The sequence below is a fragment of the Akebia trifoliata genome, unplaced genomic scaffold (assembly GCF_017979445.1).
Source record: "Akebia trifoliata isolate Shusen 1 unplaced genomic scaffold, ASM1797944v1 Contig01340_ERROPOS53878+, whole genome shotgun sequence".
NCBI classification, from domain to species: domain Eukaryota; kingdom Viridiplantae; phylum Streptophyta; class Magnoliopsida; order Ranunculales; family Lardizabalaceae; genus Akebia; species Akebia trifoliata.
In genome coordinates, this window is record NW_028237679.1 from 88,154 (window position 1) to 111,659 (window position 23,506).

Here is a 23,506-nt window from a genome sequence, read left to right on the forward strand (position 1 = left end):
CAAAGGCATTGCAGTGCCCTTTCTGAGGTATCTGATCAAGCCATGAAATATTCTCGAAGTCCAAGTTTGGTGTTCAGTCCTCCCCAAGTTGTTGTTCATCAAATTCTTCTCTTGGGGGCTCATAGCAAAGTGGGCTTTCGTGTTCATCTTCATTGATGCCCGAGGCCCAGAAGTCTTGCACATAAGTCTTTCAAGTCCTTTTCCCTTTAAATGGTAGAATTCGTTCTAAGCTACCATGTGTGATCAAACCATACATCAGGACATCCATCCGTCGTTGGAGAATGCAACAAACGAGATGAGACAACGCAAACAATTGACTCTGGTTGGTCATTACATTGACCAGTGTCTCCATAAGAAAACGAACCAGACAAAATGTCGAGTCACGTTTTTGAATGGCATGCAAGATGTAGAGATGCTTGGTACACATTGTGTATCGAGTACATTGGTTGTGATCTAATGCCAACATATATATTGATTTTCTTAAAGACACTTGTATTTCAACCCACCATCTTTGATGTGAATATCTTCTTTGGATAGGCCTAGGCGTGTGATATAGTAAACAAAATCCAAATTGGGCTCACACACGCCATTATCCATATATTCGATTCCTAAGATTGTGTAAATATTGAAGCATCGATTGTGAACAAGATGCTTATATATTCGATTCCTAAGATTGTGTAAATATGTGAACAACACGCCATTATCCATATATTCGATTCCTAAGTTTGTGTAAATATTTGAAGCATCGATTGTGAACAAGATGCCACGAAAATTGATGGTAGACAAGATCCCCTGCAACGGTGCCAATTCGTTCGTCAAGTACTAAATTACTAGAGAGTAGCAGAACAAATCAAATAACCTTGGAAAATAAGGATCGATACACAAAGACAACCTTAATCTAATTACTTTTTAACTTGAAACAAATCTGAATTCAAGATAACCAATTTAAAATAATTTCAGAGATATTATTGCTAACAAGAAATAACGAGAAAAATAAGAAATAAAATTGCAATACAAATATTAGATCAATCAAATCCACTATAAGAAATCATCTCATGATTTAACTTGTCTTTTTTATCTCGATCCACTCAACAAACCTAATGTTGTTGGATCGAAAAATCTAAACTATTAAACCCAAACAATGATCACAATATTTGTGAATAAATTTAATAAGGCAAAATTAGAAGATTATATTTAATTTTTTTGATAAAGCATGGTTTAGTTAGAACTTATCTAAGTTTAAACCATCAAAATCAGATGATTAAATAGTAAATCTAGTAATCCCTACTTAAGAAAGTACCATAATCAATCAATAACATATGATGTAAAATAAGTTAAAGTTAATCCAGAAGATTTTGCTTAGGCTTCATTGACCTCTCCAAATGAGGTCTAATCGATAGTCATCGCAAGAAATAATAAATAAAATAAAATTAAAAGAAAAGATTAAGATGAAAGAATAGAAATTTTTTCTTTAATGATCTTACTTCTAAATCCAGGAGAATTCTCCTTGATTACAAAGCTGTTATTGAAAGTAAAAACTAAAAGATAAAATAAGATAAAGAAATTTTCTAATTTTCTAGGTATCCTTAAGCTCTAGTCTGGTCTCCAATATATGGAGACCAAATTAGGAATTCTAAGGTTTAAAAAACCTTTTATAAACACAATAACTTCAAGACCCTACTTCAATACAAAGTACAACCGCCAACACATTGTGCAAATCTCGAGAATTTTTATATCGTGTTCACAGTGCCACCCTACCCAACTTGGACGTCCTTGTCCATGTGGGCCCAATTGGTTTGGGTCTTATTCAGTTGATTTTGTTCTAATCTTGGATCGTAGTGAATGCTTAAGATTTTCTGATTTGTTTTTGGAAATTTGCAACTTCTTTCTATTATATGAAAATAATTGTAATTAGTTTGAAAATACATCATTTTATTGAAATCAATAATTATTATGGATTAACAATGAATTATATCTAATTATAGGGTTTAGTGTATAATTTACTCGTAAAATCTATGTAATTAGGGCTCTAAAAATTAATTTTTAGACTCTAATCACACCCCCAACATAGATTTTGGTAGTCCTGAGCAAAAATAACTAAAAAACTAAATTACAAATCACTTTCGTAGGTTACACGACCACATTTAGTAAATGCAACAAGCCCTTAAATCCTAGATTACCTCTAGTGGACAAGTTTGACTCGTAAGGATTTGTAGTGAATATACCCTCAAAATTCCAACACTTTGTAGAATATCAAAATCATTTATGGCTTTCACCCTACAAAAACTATTTATTTGGTCTCATTGGACTTTTTTCTTTTTTGTCTTTTTCAACTGAAGTATTTTTTTCTTTGATTTGATCTTTTTCACATTTTTCTCTTTTTGTTTTTTTAACTTTTTTCACATATTACTATTTTTCTAGTGTTATTTGTCCAAAAATAGGTAGCCCTTTTCAAGGGACCCAGTTTAATCTTATAGATGTTGTCCAAGTCATACTAACCCTAGTTCTATTTTTCTTCTATCCAGTCAAATAAAGGACAAGGAAGTCATAGTTCATTAGACAAGGCTTCTTCTAACACTCTAGACAGAAAAGATGATCAACTCTCGTTCTATAAAATCTTATTTTTCCAGTGACTCAATCAAAAGTGTCATGAATTTTTTAAAACAATCCTTCGATTTTCTTACTAAGGAATAAAAAAGAACGTATGATAAAAAATTTTAAGAAATGAGCTTGAGATTTGAAATTCATATGTAAGCAATACACATAAGGATTTTGAAGAAAATATTTCAAAAATGTTGTATATATATATATATATATATGTTCTTTTTTGTAAATTGTGAACTAACCTTTCACCCCAAAACCTAAACGAATTATTTTCCTCAATATGAAGCAATAAAGAAAGATAGAAAATGTTAGATCACACCTGAAATGATTTTGGCATTAATCGACATTGACGTTACAACTTATCTGCAAAGATTGAACAGTTATAATATGCGTGTGATTGATAGATTTTATAGTAATAAAAATCCTACCTACGAAAGAGAAAACATCAAAACTAGGAAAATGATTAATCTAAGAAAATATATCTTAATTTGAATCTAACACGCAGTAACTTGTGCACTCGCATGTGTCTTTTGTTCTTCAATATAAGTCATTACCTATCTTTGCTGCTCAATCAATAAGTGTTGACCAGTTTGCATATCCTTGTAGTGTCGGTTGGCTTTCTTGAATCCCTTAAAAACTTTTCAAAAAGCATTGTGGTGCCCTTTCTGAGGTATTTGATCAAGCCATGAAATATCCTCGAAGTCCGGGATCGGTGTTTGGTACTCCTCAGGTTGCTGCTCATCAAATTATTTTCTTGGGGTCCATAGTCATAGGGGCTTTCGTGTTCATCCTCATAGATACCTGTGGCGCAAAAGTCCTACATACATGTCTTTAAAACCCCTTTCCCATCAAAGGGTGGAATTCGTTCTAGACTTATCATCTATGATCAAATCAAACATCAGGACACCCAACCGTCATTAGAGAATGTGAGAGACGAGATCTAGCAACACAAACGATTAGCTCTGATTGGTCATTACATCGACTAGTGTCTTCATAAGCAAACGAACCAAACTAAAAGCCTGATCACACGTCTGAATTGTGTGCAAGATGTAGAAATGCTTGGTATACATCTCCGTTGAATGTTGTGTACTGAGCACATTGGTTATTATCTAACGCAGCATAGATATTGATTTTCCTAATGGCACTTGGATTTCAACTCGTCATCTTTGATATGAATATCTTGTTTGGAAAGGTCAATGCGTGTGATATAGTAATCAAATATAAAATCGGGCACACACATGCCATTATCCATAAGTTCGATTCTTAAGATCGCATGAATATTGAAGCGTCAATCGTGAATAAGATGCCACGAAAATCGATGGTGATCGAAGGAGTGGAGGAATCAGTGGCGACATAAGAACTATAATATCTTCGAATTAGTTCATCAGCAAACGTTTCATCCGCCTCATAAAATAAATGATCTCAACCATGTGCGAGGTGTTCATTGCGAAACCACGTGCCTTGGGAAGTATCAAAGACATCAAAATATGCCTCCTCAAAAATATTGATTGGAGTTTTGGAGCCATGATTTGAAGGAGGGAAGGAAATGTGAGAGGTTCTTAATAATTGGACACAGTGAGATTGAAGGGAACCGCGACACCATTAATAAGTTGGCTGGCACGTTTGGGTTGTGCATGATGGTGGCACAATTGATAGAGTGTGGTCATCACGAGTTGGAAAAGAAAATGAACTAATCGGAATTGGTTGGACTAAAAATTTGAGTAATTAGTGAAATGGAAAAATTAAATGGAGGATTGGGGAAGATGAAGGAATGAGAAAGGGATCAAATTTAGGGTTCTTTAAAAGAGTACTCAATTTTCCTAGAAAATAAATTTCTCGACCGAGAAAATTCTTGGAAAATAAGTTTTGTAGGAAAATTTTCTTATGAAATTTTATGAAAATTTAACCATTTTTAACCCTCAATGGGAGTTCAAATTGAGAGTAGGAAGTGAAAAAAAATTAGTCCTACGTGTTAGGAAAAACAATTTGCTCGAAAAGTGTTACGTTTATTGTCTTCAGCTAGACAAAGACATGAATCTAATCCTGGTGCACGGGATCACTCAAAAATGAATCTTTTTCTTGGGATGTTGGGAGATGAAGGAAATGTTTGAGTCTTTGATCATTAACATGGATAATACTATCATTTGTGGGATTGAGAACCTCAATGTTGCCATGAGGGTGAATGTTATGGACCACAAAGAGTCATGTCTATTGGGACTTCAATTTTTCAAGAAAAAGATGGAGGTGTGAATTATAAAACAACACCTTCTGTCCTAAGTGGAATGATTTCCTCTAAATATGCTTATCATGTCTGGCCTTCATACGATCCTTGTATAATTTAGTAATATCATATGTAGCGTTAAGCAATTCTTCTAATTTGGTGAGTTGAAGTTTTCAATATTCTCCAACCTTTGCAAGATCAATGTTCAAGTGTTTGACAACCCAATAGGCTCGGTGTTCGAGTCAAATCGGGAGGTGACAGGCTTTATCGAAGATTAGCCAATGTAGAGACATTCCAATTGGAGTTTTGAGAGTTGTCTTATATGTCTAGAGAGCACGAGTCAAGTGCAAAGACCAATATTTTCAAAAAGAATTGACTATTTTTTCAAGCATGGTTTTGACTTCGCGATTAGAAATTTTAACTCGTCTATTGATTTGTAGGTGATACAGAATGACGACCTTATGAGTTATGAAATATCTACGCACGAGGCTTTCAAAAACTCGATTGCAAAAGTGTTTGCCTCCATCACTGATGAGGGCATGTGGAGTTTCGAATTGGGCAAACACGATATTCTTAAGAAATTGAACAACCTTACGGTTATTGGTTTGGCAAGCTGTGATTTTTACCCATTAAACATGAGTCGACTGTAACTAAAATGTATTAAAATCTGTGCGAAATGGGAAAGGGACCTATGAAATCGATGTCTCCAAACATAGAAAATTTTGATAATAAAAAATTGTTGTTGGGGCATTTCGTTCCTTCAGCTAATCTTGCCTAAATATTGACATCGATCACAAGACCTTGCAAAGAGATGGGCATCGTAGAAAATTATTGGCCAGTTGAAATCGCACTATAAGATTTTAGTTGTTGTCTTCTTTCTTCCAAAGTGACCACCACAAACGTGGTTGTAGCTAAACTCGAAAATACTTTTTTGATCTTTATTAGAAATACACTGACGAATTATTTTATATGGGTAATACTTGAATAAGTATGGATCATCTCTAAAAAACCATTTGGATTGGGCAAGGAAACGCATTCTTTCTTTTTTATTCCAAGAATTAGGTGTTTGACTTGTTACCAAGTAGTTAACAATGTCATCATACCAAGGTGCGTCAAGATTAGAGACCACCATGATTTGTTCGTCAGTAAAACTTTCAGAAATAAGGAGGGAATAAAAAATTGTTTCAATTATTAATCTGGATAGGTGATCTACAACCATATTTTCACATTCTTTCTTATCTTGAATTTTGATGTCGAATTCTTGAAAAAAGAAGATATATCGGATTAACCTTACTTTTACATCCTTCTTGACAAGAAAGTATTTCAGCGTTGCATGGTCAGTGAAGATTACTACCTTGGATCCGATCAAATAGGAGCGAATCTTATCCTAAGCAAAAATGATTGCTAGTAGTTGTGGGTATCATTTAATGTCTTACTTGCATACTAAATGAAATGGGGGAGTTTTTCAACTTGTTGTCCTAGAACAACACCTATTGCATACAAATCACCTCAAATGGAAGGTCCCAATTAGTTGGTTAAATGATAGGTGTTGAAGCCAACTCAATTTTCAATTTGTCAAATGTTATTGAACAAGTCATAGAAAACTCAAAAGTGGTGTCTTTGGCTAGTAAGCCATACAAGGATTTTAAATTTTTTTCAAAATCCTTGATGAAAAATCTTTGAAAACCTACATGTCTTAGGAAAGAACAGATTTCCTTCATAGTTTTAGGTGGAGGTAGATTATCGATAAGATCAATTTTTACCTTATCTACCTCAATCTCCTTGTGGGATACAATGTGTCCAAAAATGGTCCCAGAGGTGACCATGAAATGATACTTCTCCCAATTCAGCACGAGGTTCTTCTCGCGACATCTAACTAAGACTATTTTCAAGTGATTTAAATAGTCATCAAAGCTAGATCCAAAAATTGAAAAGTAACCCATGATGACTTCAAGAAATTTTTCTACCATATTGGAGAAACTGCTCAACATGCATCGTTGAAAGGTCGTATGAGTATTGTAAAATCAAAAAGGCATGCGCCGATAGGCAAAGGCCCCAAAAGGACACATGAACGTATTCTTTTTCTAGTCTTCAGGGGCAATCAGGATTTGATTGTACCCCAAATATCCATCAAGAAAATAATAATAAGCATATCCATTCAAACTTTCTAGCATCTGATCGATAAATGAGAGAGGGGAGTAATCTTTACGTGCCATTGAATTCAATTTCCTGTAGTTGATATAAACTCGCCATCCAATTTGGATGCGAGTAGGTATAAGTTCATTGTGCTAATTTGTTATGACTGTGACACTATATTTCTTTGAGACTACCAAAACTAAACTAACCCATTTGCTGTCCGAGATGGGGTATATAATACCTTCATCTAGCAATTTGAGGACTTCTCCTCGAACAACTTCTTGCAAGATCAGATTTAGTCTCCTCTGTGGTTCTCTCGAAGGTTTAAAATTTTTCTTGAGGTGGATCTGAAGCATGACCATAAAGGAACTGATGCCCTTAATATCAACTATGGTTCAACCAATATACCTTCTCAGTGTTTGCGTAAAATATTAAGTAACTGAATTTCTTACAACTTTTATAAGTTGGGTGAGATGATAATGGAAAAGGTCTTCGTCTTTCCTAAGAATGCATATTTCAGCATATCGAATAACTGTTTTAATTCAAGTTTGAGAACCTCTCCAACTAATGGAAAAGGTGAAGGGGTGGGGATTCTTGACTTTTGGTTGTCAGTTTTGAAAATTCATCTCAGGAACGAATTCCAATAAATAGTTTATCTCCCTGATGGATTTCTCTACATTAAAATCAAGGTCGAATTGGCCTAAGTACTCTTCTAGTAGATCAATATTTTCTGCTAACTTGAATGTGATACTGATCAAAGTGTCGATCATATTGACTTTTTTCAGATCATCCATATTATTAGATTGGAACTTATTGTGGAAGACATTTTTGTTCACTTTCATGTTTCCAAAAGCCAAGGTCATGATTCTTTTTCAACATCTCATAACAGCATCAACTGTGGTTAAAAATGGTCTACCCAAGATAAGCGGAACGTGATTATTTAGGTTAATGACAAGCTCAGTGTCAAGAACCACAGAATCGATAGGGAAGTATAAATATTTCATTTTGATGATCACATCCTCCACAATTCCTTAGGAACTTTAACTGATCTATCTCGTAAACTCAAAGTGATATCTTTAGGTTTGAGTTCCCCCAAACTTAGTTGTTTGTAGACAGAAAAATGGTGAAGGCTCATACTAACCATGAGATCTAGCAAACATCTTTCTATCATCGTTTTTCCGATGTGCACAGAAATTATAAGATAGCCAGGGTCTTTGAATTTAGGGACAATTGTCTGTTGGATTAGAAAAAAAGATTGGGATGTCTCACAACCTCTCTTAGCATAAGAGTTTTCCTTTTCACATCCCTTCCAATTATTTCCCTTTCGTATTGTCTATGAGTTTATGCAGCTAAGGGGCCTTGGAAATGGTTATTTGAGACTTAAGTGATGGAGGAATTTTTTTTTTGTTGGTCTTCTTTTGTAAGAGGTGTATTGAGGTTTTCTTTTGTGTTGGGGCTTCGTTGGGCATGTGCACTTGGTTATCCACTAGTTTACCAAAACGTAACGTATGGACTACTTGAACAGAGTCATTAAAAGGACCAGGTTGACTTGCAATTTCGTATTGCCCTTTTGGGACAATTCCTCTTAGATTAGGGACTGTTTGGCTTGGAATTTACCCTTTATTTCTCTTCTCGAGAAACAGAGCTAGTTGGCCCAACTAAACCTCAAGTTTGTTAATTGCTTGCCCATTAATTTGATTGATTTGTGACTAGTTACTAGTTTTGGTTAGTATGTATTTGTTGTTACTTTAACAATTATACCATCATTCATTCTAATGAAGAGATCGTTTGTGCAACTAGGGGAAAGTAGTTGGTCATAGGGTCAACGACAATCGCCCTTTGATCAGGATTATGAGATGAAGAATAAAATGGTGGAACTAAAGATAGATTTGCATTGGAATGAGACTGCTTATTATAGCCCTTATAGAAACCTAAAGCACTACCCTGTTGAATAGGTTCATTCTGAAGGTATGAGAAATTAGGATGGAATCTATTGTCAGGATGATATGTTTGACTGTAAGAATTAGGAGTGGGTTTCCTATATGTGCTATAAATTCCAATAGCATTGGCTTGTTCAGCCTTTACTACTATCAAGTTAGGGCAGCTCTCAATGGAGTGATTGAAACTTTCACATAGGAGACATGTGATAGGTATCTCTATGGTAACTTACAAAATTGGGGTGGCCTTTTGTTGGTTTGCTTTGATACTAAAAGCATCAAACTTTTTGTTTAAATTTTGCATACTGCTAATTAGGCTAGTCATTACATTTTTTAGATCAAGATCACCTTTGATCTCATAAATGCCTGGTTTCTTGGCTCCGAAATCACCTCTATCAAAATTTCTTAAATTGGTGTTTCGATTTCGAGTATTTTCAGTGAGTTCTACGAGGGACTCGTAAACTTGATTAAGAGTCTGATTCATGAATTTTCCTTTATGCATAAATTCTAGGAGGATATACTAGACTGTCGGAAGACCTCAATGGAAGAAGTTGACTAGTTGGATTTTATCGATTCCATGATGTAGGTATTTCACAAGAAGGTCATTAAATCATTTCCAAGTTTAGGAGAATTCTCCATCAGGTCTTCCCTTAAAAGTCCTAATGTCATTCTTGAATTCTTCTATTTTTTTCTATTGGAAAAATTTTGGCTATGAATTTCCTTAATAATTCATCCCATGTGGTGATTGAGTAAGAGGCCAATGAGTTCAACCATGATGCAACATGATCTTCTAGAGAGAAGGGGAAGAACCTCAACTTGACACTTTCTTCGTCTAAGTTGCCATTTTTAAAGGTTTGACATAGGGTCAAGAATTTGTTGAGATGGTTATAAGGTTGTTCATTTTCAAACCCATGAAACTTAGGAAGCATATTGATGGTAGCTGCCCTAATCTCAAATTGTGCCACATTGGTTGTTGGCAAGGCAATACAAGAAGGAAGGGTGGGTGTAATAGGGGCGAACAATTCAATAAAAATTTATTGACCTTTTGGATGAGGTGGAACCGGATGTTGATCAATTTCTAGGATTTGTGGAATAGGTACAAAATTGAATTCTCTTCTAATCCTAGCAAGTGGATAAGATTTTGTGATCTCTGAATCAAATGGTTCAATCAGATTTTTCTAAGATCTCCTACCTAACACACACTAAAGATGTACACAGAGAGTAGGGAGGAATTCATACATGCATTACAAAAAAGATAAGAATTAGAGGCCCAAAAATAATGGCATTTTTGTAAAAAGCCTTAAAATAAGGTATTTGCCTGCATTTTATAGAAAAACGCCGCTTAAGCCCACAAATTTTTTTTCTCTCTAAATGTCGTTGATCGATTATTAAAGGCGTTTTCTCGTAACAAACAAAATTGAGAGCCATGGGAAGCGATCTTTCAAAAACCACCCGAAATTTTAGATATTCAGATCCAACGCCGATTGATTGGAGGCGTTTCCAACGGAAACGCCTCTTAAGAAGGAAGAAGAGATGGCTTTTTTGTTTGCAAAATCTGAGGCCATTTTCTTCAATCGTCGAGGCGTTTTCAACGGCCATTTAGTGAACCGCCATTAGAAACCCCAAATTGAGGCTCCGCCATTATAGAGACGATGAATCGAGGCATTTTCAACATGGATTCTTCGCGATTTCCAATTTGGCGGCAAGTTTTCGTTTCCTCTTCTCCTCCCTCACTCTCTCCCACTCCCACTATATATTTCTGTCCCATTCTCTAATGATTTATCAAGGTTGAAGAAGAAGCAAAGAAGAAAAATAAGAAGAAATGAGGGTTTTTTTTCAAAACCCCAATCTATCGATAGTTGGAACAGGTAATTTTTTTTCCCATTTTCTCTGTATCAATTGGTTTTGTATGAATTTTTTTTAATCGTTAGGGTACAACATTAATTCGAATTAATTTAATTTTTTTTTCAGAAAATTTTATTTACAGTATTTGGTTGATCTGAGAGAACCAAATCTCCAAAATTTTCGTTGTATTGTTCTCTCTAAATCATGTAAGTAGTCACCCCTCTTCTCAAACCCTTTGTTGCTCTGTTTTTCAATTTTTTTTTTTAATATTTCTTTTAATTTATTTATGTTTGATGGTAATTTGTGTTGTTTTTTGAAGAAAAATGGGAGGTGTTTAAATATAAAATATTATAGATGATATTTATATACGTAATGTACATTAAATCTTAAATATATTTTTATCAAATCGAATAAAGATCAAATTGGGACCGATAAAAAAATACTATTTTTTCAATTGGATCAGATCTGAAAAGTGGTTATATGCAATTCATATACCTTGGTTATGGCATATGATAGGATTATATATCACTAATCTTAACTATCATATTGGCCCATTTTAATTAAAAGAACGAGTATGAATTACAACACCATCAACACAAAAGGTTGCCTTGAATTTGTAATCAAAGTGATTTTTTTTTTTTGGATTTTTAAAGATATTTTATTCATCAAATTGGGTGTTTTTTATCCCAATATTTGAAATCTACTGAATGGGAGTTACTGAATCTGTTGAACAATCCATAAGAAAGTGTAAGATGAATTTGTATCTTAGCTTACTTCTCTCATTTTTTATAACTAGATGCTTTGTTATGGTATAAACATTATTGAGTTGTTTATTAGCAATATAATTTTCTTTATAAAGTTAGGGAAGTACAAATATGATTTTGTCTATATATATATTTTTTTCTAATAATACATGCAATTTGCAACTGACTTGCAAATACATGTATAAGACTAGCAGCTTGCAGCTAAGTTGTATTATATTCTTATTGTTCAAATGTGTACTTGCACTTTTATGTGTTTTAGTTGCTATTGATTGATGGGGTGTTCAAATAGCTGTTATTAGTAGTTGTCTTATTTTCAATTTCATTTATGGAAGTTTCTATTGTTGTTACTCAATTAGTAGTTGTCTTGTTTTCAATTTCATTTATGGACGTTTTTATTATTACTCAATTAGTAGTCATGTTTTCTATTGTTGTTATAAGAAAAGTTGGAAAGTTGTTTTATTTTTTTTTCCATAGATGGAAATGAGAAATGAAATCAAGAAACCTCACATAAAAAATTCTCATTGATGGGAGGAACTAAAAATAGAATGAACAAATTTTGATTGAAATAAGTAGAAAACACATTAGGTTGGAAATTCCAATTGGATTGCCCCTATATACTAGCAACCAAAATTTTTTTTACACTTCAGACACTTGCATGTTTGTAGTTTGAAATGTTGGACTGTAAACTATAGAAGGGAAAATAAGCATAAGATTCACCCATTAGATTCCAAACATTTGTTTGCCTAAGTTGTTTCTAAAAACTGATTTCTATATATTCTCTCTTCGATTCTATTTGGTAAAAATCTATCCCCCTTCCCCTAAAATAAAATAAAAAAACTTAAGCAATGCTATAATTCATGTGCACAATTTGGTCAAAAGTTAAATAAGAAAACTATGCTAATATAAGCAATACATCTGTGTGTTAAATCACATCTTCTTGAATAAAAAGTGTGTTGAATCACAACTATAAAACTCAATGAGTCAATTTGATGAATTAACTCAACTAAATCGATGTGAGAGTCACAAAACAACTCGATTGGTCACCTTCATGGTGAACTATATGCATATCTATGCAACAATAACTCAATCAAAAACTAAATTAATATTTTGATCAATAACCCAATCTAAACTCAGTTAGAGTAAGCTAAGTTTACTCCTTTTGTATCTTGTAAATCAATTCAAGTTGAATCCTTAAGATCATACTTTCCAAAAACAACACAAGAACACCATAGCAATATTATAAACATGATAGTTGACCTAGCTAACATGCCCATTCTAATAATGATTTTACTTTGAGTTGTCCTTTACTTTCTAAAAGTCATGAGACTGAAGTGGAAATAAAAGAAACTATGTTAAAAGCAATATTTATAACAATGATTATCTACTTGTAAGCAACTAAGCATTTGGTTAACAATAAGCCCTTAGTTGGTCCTATAATGGCATAAATACGAGAAAATACGAAACTACTCAACTAAGCAAAGACACCAAAATTTTCTTGAACTTGACTAAATTATGAGGAACAAAAGTGTCAATGCAAAAACAGAAAAACCCTTTCAGCATTAACTTATTCTTTCCCTACTTTGTTATTGGGACACTAAATTTCCATAAAGGCATTTCCTTTAACTGTGAAAACATCTCCACGGGAACAACAATCTTGAATCCTAAAAATTCAAAATACCTTATCAATGTAAACTTTGTGACAAATTATGGTATCCAACCTTATGATTCTTATGAATTTTAATGTCAAGAACATATAAACCTTAAAACAAGATATAACGAGATCACTGGTATTTATTCTTCATAGAATTCATAAGTCTTGCTCCTATCTGGTTCACTAATTAATAAGTCACCCCCTCGGAAAGTCCTACACTAATTTTTTGTAAACATGAACATCTTCATATTCATGAATTCTTTTTTTTATTTTTATATCTAAGTTGAAGTAAGAATTTAAACCTACTAAGGGAGGTTGATAACTTATTACAACTACATATTTATCTTTGTTTAGGCTAATATAATTTATTTCCGGTTCTTTCTCAATATATTTCCTTGGGTGATTAGGATATTGAGATTCGACTCTTGTTTTATTTCTCTCTACTTGAACTAATAGAATTGTCTCTATTATGTTAGAGTCGTGATGATATGACGCCCCATTATGACATACACCCCCATCACATAATTATAGATCATTTGCCTAAGGGTACAAAAGAAAGAGATTAATGGTTCTTTGTATCCCAAGGCAAATGATCTACAATTCTGTGATGGGAGAGTAGGGAGTCGTATGTTAGAGGAGGGTGTCAGAAAATCTATGATTCTAGAATATATTTAAAGGGATTATCCGTTTTTTAATAAAATTTTCTTTCATTTATCCAAAATGGCACGAAACTTTGAACCATGATAACAAGGGAAACCATATAATTACAATAGCCAATAATGTAAAATACTACAAAAAACAAAGAAAAAAAGATACTATAACATATTCTCTTAAGGTGTATGCCTTAGTCAAAAGAGAAAAAAAAAGGTATGATCTCCTAAAGCATTAGCTTTTTCAATGCCTATTTGAATAGGATGTAAGCCTATGAGGGGGGTTAAAATTTTCAGAATGAGCTGATTTTTTGGGAGGATGATCTAATCATCACAAAGATCATCCTCACCCAAAATCAGCACATTCCAAAACTTTTAACCTATATAAGGCCAAACAATTCGGCTATGTGGGTTGCCTTAATTAATCCGTGGGGTACTTTTATAGTTTCCTTATTAGATATGATGTTGATTTCTATTCTCATTGATCTTATGAACAACAATAGGTGCATTGTATAGATGTTTGACTTTTAAATTTCTTATTAGTCAGTCATAGTAATGAGTTTGGTATACTTGGTTGATTCATACCTTAAGTAATTCAAGAAATACTTCATGGACAATGACTAACCTCATCTTTTACTTGGAGGCAAGTATGAAGTTTTAGGAATGTTGTGATGTATAATTTAGAATATATGTGACTCTTTCCCGTTTATCCATTTTAGTGTCGGTTTCTTTGACAGATGTTAGATTCACAACACACCCCTAATGGATAAGAGTTGGATTCATAAGTCGAAGTATGTTTACATTTGATAGCTTATTAAATTTAATGTGGGACTGTCACACCGTTTATATATTGATTGTACAAATATGTTGAATGTCTTAGGATTAGCCAAGAATATATTGAAGGGGTAAAAGAATTCATTGAGTTAGCATTTAAGCGTGGAACAATTATTAATGGGAAGTTGAAGTGTCCATGCCCGAAATGTAACAATGTTTTATATCAGAGTAAAGAAAATACATATGACCATATGATCTATTTTGGATTCGATAAGAATTATATTAGATGGTTCTTCCACGGTGAAGATATTGGATCATCATCATCGAAAGAATGGAATTTAGATTCAGATGTGGGATCAAATGTGCAAAGTATGGCAGATGAAATGAGAGATCTTTTAAATGATATTTTTAGAATCCCCAACGAAAAGTCTTATGCACATAATAAATAGTGAGTTAAATGTAGAAGTTAAAAAAATTTACAATCTGATATGTGATGGAGAGAAAGAGTTGTATCTTGATTGTATAAAACATATCAAATTATCTTTCATCGTCAAACAATTTCACATAAAGTGTCTTAGTGGATGGAGCAACAAATCATTTAGAATGTTACTTGAATTGTTGATGGAGGTACTTCCAGATGGGTCGACATTGCTAGAAAATTTTAGTCAAACAAAAAAGATCATATCAGATTTAGGTCTCGACTATACTAAGATCCATGCATGCCCTAACGATTGCATGATATATTAGAGGGAGACCAGTGAGAAACAAGAATGTGATACATGCAATGCTTCAAGAAGAAAAATGAAAGGAGATGATCCAAGGGATAAGAACAAAAGTTCGATTAAGATATTGTGATATTTTCCTTTAAAACCAAGGCTACAAAGACTGTTTATGTCAACCAAAATTGCTTGTAACATGAGATGGCATGATGAGGGTCGTACGAAAGATGGTTTGTTAAGGCACCCGACAGACTCATTAGCATGAAAATATTTTGACGATCAAAATCCGTTATTTACTTTAGACAGTCGTAATATAAGGCTTGGATTGGCTAGTGACAGTTTTAACCCTTTCAGGACGATGAGTATTTCTTATAGCACATGGCCTGTGATTCTTATTCCATATAATTTACCCCCGTGGATGTGTATGAAATAGTCAAACATAATCTTATCCCTATTGATCCCTAGTCCTAGTAGTCCTGGAAATGACATAGATGTTTACATGAGGCCTCTAGTGGAAGAACTGGAAGAATTTTAGGAATGCGGAATAACGACGTATGATGCATCAAAAAATGAGACCTTTCACATGCATGCAACTTTGATATGGACCATTAGTGACTTTCCTGGTTATGCAATGTTATCAGGTTGGAGTATAAAAGGGAAACTTACATGTCCTATTTGGAATAAGGATACATGTATTCGATATTTGAATAAAGGAAGAAAACATTGTTATATGGGCCATCGTCGTTTTTTAAAACTGCACCATAGGTTTCGAAAGGAAAAAAGATTATTTGACAGCACGGTGGAAGATAGAACTTCACCATCTATTGTGTCTGGAAATGACATTATAAATTTGTTGAACGGGATTGTGTTTAATTTTGGAAAACAAGTTGGGAAGAAGCGATCGAGACAAGTATAAGATGACATAATGCCAGATAATTGGAAGAAGTTAAGCATATTATTCGAATTACCATATTGGAAGAATAATTTATTGAGACATAATCTGGACGTGATGCACATTGAAAAGAATGTGTGTAATAATATAATCAGTATTTTGTTGAACCACGAAGGTAAATCAAAAGATAACTTAAAGGCTCGTTTGGACTTGGTAGAAATGGGCTTGAGGGACACACTTCACCCTCATATAGTGTCTACGATGAATAAAGTTTATTTGCCAACTGATTGTTTTTCCATGTACAAACACGAGAAAGAGTTGTTTTGTAAGGTATTGAAGAGTTTGAAGGTTCCAGATGGGTACTCTTCCAATATCACAAGACATGTCAATATGAAGGAGTGTAAAATTACTGATGTGAAGAGTCACGACTCGCACGTCTTAATACAACAATTGTTGCCATTGGCTATTAGACGATCACTGCCTAAGAATATCGTTACTGTTATCATTGAATTGTGTAATTTCTTTCGTGAATTATGTAGCAAAGTATGTAATGTTCAGGAGTTACATCAACTTGAGGAACGCATTACTCTCACGTTGTGTAATTTAGAACGAATTTTTCCACCTACATTCTTTGACATTATGATTCATCTACCGATCCATTTAGCTAAAAAAATAATATTAGGTGGTCCTGTTCAGTATCATTGAATGTATCAAATCGAAAGGTGCGTAATATTAAAAGTAATTTTGATCTTAACTCAAATTACTTTCAAACAATTATCTCATAAATTATGTTTGTTTTTATATAGGTATTTATACAGATTAAAATCTTATGTGCAAAACAGATGTTAACCTGAAGGATCCATAGTTGAAGGATACTTGGTTGAGGAATGTCTCACATTATGTTCAAGATATCTACATAATGTTGAGATAAGATTCAATAGACCAATTAGAAATTACGATGATTGTGTGATAGGAGGCGCCGTTACATTTCATTTGAGGAAATTAAAAAGAAAACAGACACATCGCTACATACTATTCAATAACAAGAATGTTACGTGTTACATAGAGTAAGAGAATTTTGTTTGAATCATTTAAGTTATGCACAAGTGTACGTATGTAATTTAGTTTTGTGATTATGTAGACAACATATGCGTTCTCTTAGAATGCAATTTTCACATAAGAATTCTCATGAACTGTAGAAATTGCAAAATGAAGTGTTTACTAGTTGGTTCAAGGATCATGTAAGTGAAATAGATTAAATATGATTATGACTCATTAGTTTTATCTGGTTAATGTATCAATATTAATTTTTTTGCTTCAATCAAGTGCAATTACTGAAGAAATCAAATAAAACCGTGTCAGATGAAATTGTGACTTAAGCTTAAGTCCACAAAGTTTTGCAAAAAGATTTAAGGGGTATATTCAGAACGATTTTAGATTTCGTGTATCAGATAACGAGAAGGGATGTAAAATTCAAAATAGTGGTGTTGCGATTACTGCAACTACTACAAGTTATGCAAGCGCTAGAGATAAAATACCCGTTACAGGATCAATAATATATTATGGGCATTTAATAGATATAATTGAATTGACATATTCTCATAATCTTATGTTTGTATTGTTTAAGTGTGATTGGGCTGATGTTACGACAATGGGCAACTGAATAAAAATTGATGATCATGGGTTTACTCTTGTCAACTTCACACGACTTTTATTTCAAGGAAATAAAGTCACAGATGAACCATTTGCACTAACTTCACAAGCACGACAAGTTTTCTATGTAGAAGATCCTACTGATTTAGGATGGAATGTTGTTGTAAAGACTAAATCGAGAGATTTGTATGACATGAATGAAGAAATTGTTAATGAGGAAGACGATATATAGGAAAACCATCCATTTGGTGATGGTTTTGATAGAAATGTCTTTGAAGAGAACGATGATGGTGATGTCAATTGGGTTAGAGATGATGTACCGGGGGTTACTATCGATGCACCTCCCCACTTGTTATCTGAACCACTTTCTCATCCAGTTGATGCTGTTAATGATGTAAATGATTCTGATTTTGAAAATTACTAAGGTAGAGCTCATATTTTATAATGAATTATTTAATTTAAATGTTCATCGGTATATCAATATCATTGTTAAATTAGTTATTTACTGTTTAAATTTGTAACAAATATTTAATTAATTTTTATTTTGATTTCATATTTGTGTTCTAACATTGTTTGTAAATGTATATGAACTCACTCCAACATGAGGTTGATGAGGTGTCTTCAAAAGTACCCCCAAGAGAAAGTGAGGCGCGACACGATGCAGTAATATATTTAATGTCGAACATAATCGAAGCCCGAAAGTACTTTTCAACAAGGCTGGACAAGCTTATGGTAAGCATGCTCGAAAGTTATCTAGTTTTTATGGTGTCTTGGCTAGAGACCCACATCTACTCAGATTAGATGTCCCATCATGGAAGAATTTTGATAAGGATGCCAAAGAACGGGTGTGACAGAGCGTTTTGATATGTTAGATATCTTTAACAAAATTATGTAGGTTTTTTTTATCGATATAATTTTATGAATTTTTTTATAATAATTTTACATTTTTTTTAATTTCTTGGATAAATTTGTCATCGGCTCTAAACATCGTAAGCATGTAATGAAAAAAATTAAGTATTTAATGATGATAGAATTCGAGTTCAAAACTGTCCAGATGATATTCCTCTTGAGCAGTGGATCACGTTGATTGATTTTTGAAATTCTGAATTGGATCAGGTATATTTTGTATAAAAGAATTTAGTTTGTTAACATTACATGTTGAGTTTTTAATTAATTAATTGATCTTGATATAGCGTCGGAGTACTATTAATCAAGAAAATTGTTCCCACCAGACAATGCTTCATACATGTGGTTTGAAGAGTTTCTCACGTGTACTTCATGAAGAGGTATATCAATCATATTAATATTCCATTAATTATAAACATAGTCATTATTTTGTTTGATATATCAATTACATATGTAATTATACTAATCATTATTATGTTATTTTCTAATATGTGAATAGGAAAAGTAAAATCCAACGAAGAGTCGATTTAGCCGAGCAAAATTATTTATCAAGACCCACACCAATGGTGATAATGTTCTAATAGATGATGTTGCTGCTAAGAAAATTGTAAGTACAAAATTACGTTATTGAAAAATGTCAATTATTTACTATAATTAATCATTGTTAATAATTTTTTATTAAATTAATTAAAATCATAAATATTTTTGTAGAATGAGATGAAAGAACTCATGAAAGATTTACCACGGGACTCTCAAGACATCATCGGACTGAATGACATATTTGCTAAGGTTATGGGGCCTGAGAAACCTGGCCATGTTCGTGGGTATGGCTTGAGTCAGACTCCAACATCATTGTTTGGATCATCTTCTAGTCAAGGTGCCTCTTAATCCACAGATACCGAAGAGCTTATCACTTTGAAGGATAAAGTGAAAACTTTAGAAAATCAACTAATTGAAATGGAGAAATAAAGAGAAGCTGATAAGGTCGAGGCTACGCGACAAAGAGAATCTGATAGGGAGGCGCATGAGGAGCTCAAACGTTTTTTTGTGGGAATGAAACGATTAGTAAGTATTTATTCTTATTGTTTAAGTTTTTTAATAAAGTAATACAATATAATTCATAATATATATATATATATATATATATATATATATATATATATATATATATATATATATTTCTTTTTTTTTACAGTTTGAAAACTCGTACTCAGTTCCACCTAACTCTTCTACCCTACCTCCGGATGATGATTGATTTACCGTAACTTTTAAGAGTTACTCTTTCTTTTAATGTCTTTAGTAAACTACTTTGTTTTAAATACTATGTAACATTAATAACTTTTAGGGTTTTTTGAACTATTTCAACATAGGTAAGAATTACTTTTTTCACCCATATCATACTCTTTATTTTGGAAAGTGTAAGGTACACATACACTAATATGTTAGTGTACGTGTGGCGCCCCGCCAAACGCTAACACAAATCCCCATGTCAGATCTCGAGGTATTATGTAGCACCTCGAAATTTCGGCATGGTTTCCTCTGTTTATGTTAGCATTCCAAGGCGTTCAACCTGCACCTGATAAACGACATACAATCCTGCATTTACATACATAATGTAATAACGAGCGGAAGCCTATATACATCTAATATCGTACGATAAATCAGAGTGCGGAAGAAGAAAATTTATATACAGGATTATACAGAGATTTTCTCACTCTAACAAAAGTCCTAACGCTCAGAACAACATCTATAATACTACCTAAACAAACTAACACCATTAGAGGGGTGTAGCCCCAATACTCACCAAGTGACAAAGTCTGACTATCTATTTGACCCACCAGATGATTCTCACTCGTGCTCTATACTTGTCTCGCCAAGCTTTAGATCTGAAATTAAAAAAATAGAAAAGGAAAGGGTGAGTAACAAGGGTTACCCAGTAAGGAAGCAACAATTTCTGCCAATAACCTCTCCTAACATGAACGAATAAACATACTGAATCATTTTAAAATAAACAAAATTTTACAGAAGAAAACTACGATTAACTGGTACATATAGCCAGGGATGAGAAACTAAACATTTTAAAACTCACATTACATCGATCAGCAGTACTCACTATAACATTCTCTTTTTATACAAATCTAATTGATCAAATGGAAACAATAAACATGCATTTCATCTTATATATCAAAATAAGCAACATATACATAATACACAATGGTGGAGTATTGGAATTAGAGAGTTGGGATTCACGACTGGATCGCTCCCAGTCGGGACATGATGTTACAATTCTTCTCGGGCTTTTAGTTCCTGATTTTGTGGCTGGTCGCTGTTTACCACGCTTGGTTGACCATTTATCCGGCTCAGGCTGGCCGTTTGACGTAACCGTAAGCAATGGGTCTCTTTTCGATGTGTCAGAACGTTCGACTACTATAGATTGTTAGTGATCACTGACTAATCATCTTCGTCTATGCCTATCAGGCGTACATGTGATTCCCAAAGATACAAACCATTCGTATACGACCACCTTTACATTACAAGTTCACTGGTAAAGATAGAGAGGAATAAACCTGGATTCTAGTTGTGACTCCACTCTCATACGCGTCCCATACCACGTATGAGTTTGGTGGTCCCTACTGTACATCCCAGGATAGTACACCACTTCGGATGATATGATGCACTATCCCTTCAGGCATTCACAAACTCTTTAACAGCTCACAAAATAGCTACTTATATATATTATTTTCATTTGAAAACAAAAGAGAAATTAACAATACAAGGTTGAGAATAGATATCCAGTTTCCTACCATGCAAGTGTGGCCACCCGGCCTAAAATAAATAACATAATAGAGCGCCTCGCGCTAACAGAAAGTAAATAAACATGCAACCAATAATATTATCCCTGGACATCTGTTCACCAACCTACACACAACACAACAACGTAAAATGTAGACATCACCCATTGGGTGTGACTCTGACATTTTACCGTTTCATACCCTTTTTTCTCTTTTTTTCGATTTTTACAATTTTCAATCTCTTCAATAAAAACATCCATTTTTTGATATTCATCAACTCAATATCAGTTCATTGAATATTAAATCATATTTTCCAACTAAAGAATTTATTTTTATCAAAAACCTTAAAAAAATACAAAACTTATATTAAAACGGGTTCCGAGCAGTGCACAGGACCCAACTTACAGAAATAACCCAATAAAATACCTTACCCACGTATAATTTGTTAAAAATACAATTAAACATATCAATCATGCAATTTCTGGCGTGAATTTTTGAAATAACAAAAGAATTCTACATTTCGGAGATACATCCAAATTTTTTTTCAATAAAATCCTAAATGCAATTTTCACAATCTACGATTACTAATAGAAATTGAGAGTTCCTTACAATGACTAGGCAAAAGGATCAAAGCGTGTGCGCGGAAATCGAGGCGATCGGCACGGAAATCGAGATGGACCAAACTTCAAAGCAGCTAATTTTTGAAATCGGCCCGATGGTTTTGAAGATCTCGATGTGCTTGTCTCTTCTCCCTTCTATGGCGAAAGACAGTTTGACCCCGAAATCGATGAAAACCGAGGTCGAAGTTACGAAAATCTCCGTATAAAAATACGGCTGATTTTTGACTATACGGGGTGAAAAAGACGAGAAAACGGAAGGAATTTGATTGGGTTGTGTAGAGAATGAGACTGCGGACGTTTCTCCCTTCTGCGTCGGAAGACGGTTTGACACCGAAACAGACGAAATTCGAGGTCAAAGTTTCGAAATTTCCGTATCCAAATACGGCTGATTTTTGACGATATCGGGTGAAATAGAAAGTGAAACAAAGAAAGGTTGGGTGGGTTTTGTAGAGAACGTAGCTGCGGACATTTCTCCCTTCTGCGTCGATCGTCGACGGCGAACCGTTTGTAAGAGATCTGAGGTGGAAGGTCGAAGAGAAAAAAATTTCGTTTCGTATAAGTCTCGGCTGTTTAGACGCGTTGGGGAAGATGAGAGAAAAAAAAATTAAAAAATATTATTTATATAAAATGTGGGACGAATTTGGTATTTTGTCAATTGTTTCGATCGATGATAACTTGATCATCCGGACTCCAAAATTGATAAATAAATACTCTATTTCGCCTAATTTTTTGTTCTGGATCTAATGGTACAGTCAATTTCTATAAATTATGTCTCTATTAAAAAATTACATTTTTGGCCTAAGGTGACCCCTGAACTTGATGTCGTTTTCGTTTTTGACGATAATTCAATTTCCTAATCTCCAAAAATGACAAATAAATAGTCTATGTTGAATAATTTTTCGTTATGAACCCAATGGTATGATCGAATTTTTCAAATTATTGCTCTAATAAAAAGTCACTATTTTAGCCTGGTCCGACCCGATAATCGAGGATTTTGCAACTTTTATATTCGGACTCGCATTTGAGCGTGCTTACAGGCTAAACTATGTTTTTCGATCATTTTGAATCTAATGGTGAGGTCAGATTCCATTAAAAATGATCAGAAACATCCTAAAGTTTTACCCCTAAATCCCACTTTCAAGATTTTCTTAAAATTCCACTATTTATTTTTTTCTCGAGATACGAATTAAAAATTTGGGGTTTTACAGTACGACTTCATATACTTTTCCTATCTTTTATTATATTTTTTTGCTTGTTAGTAGTTCATATTTTTTATTGTTAGTATCTCGTATCGCACATTTTATGTTTCTTACTATATTGTTTTTTTTACTTGTTACTAACT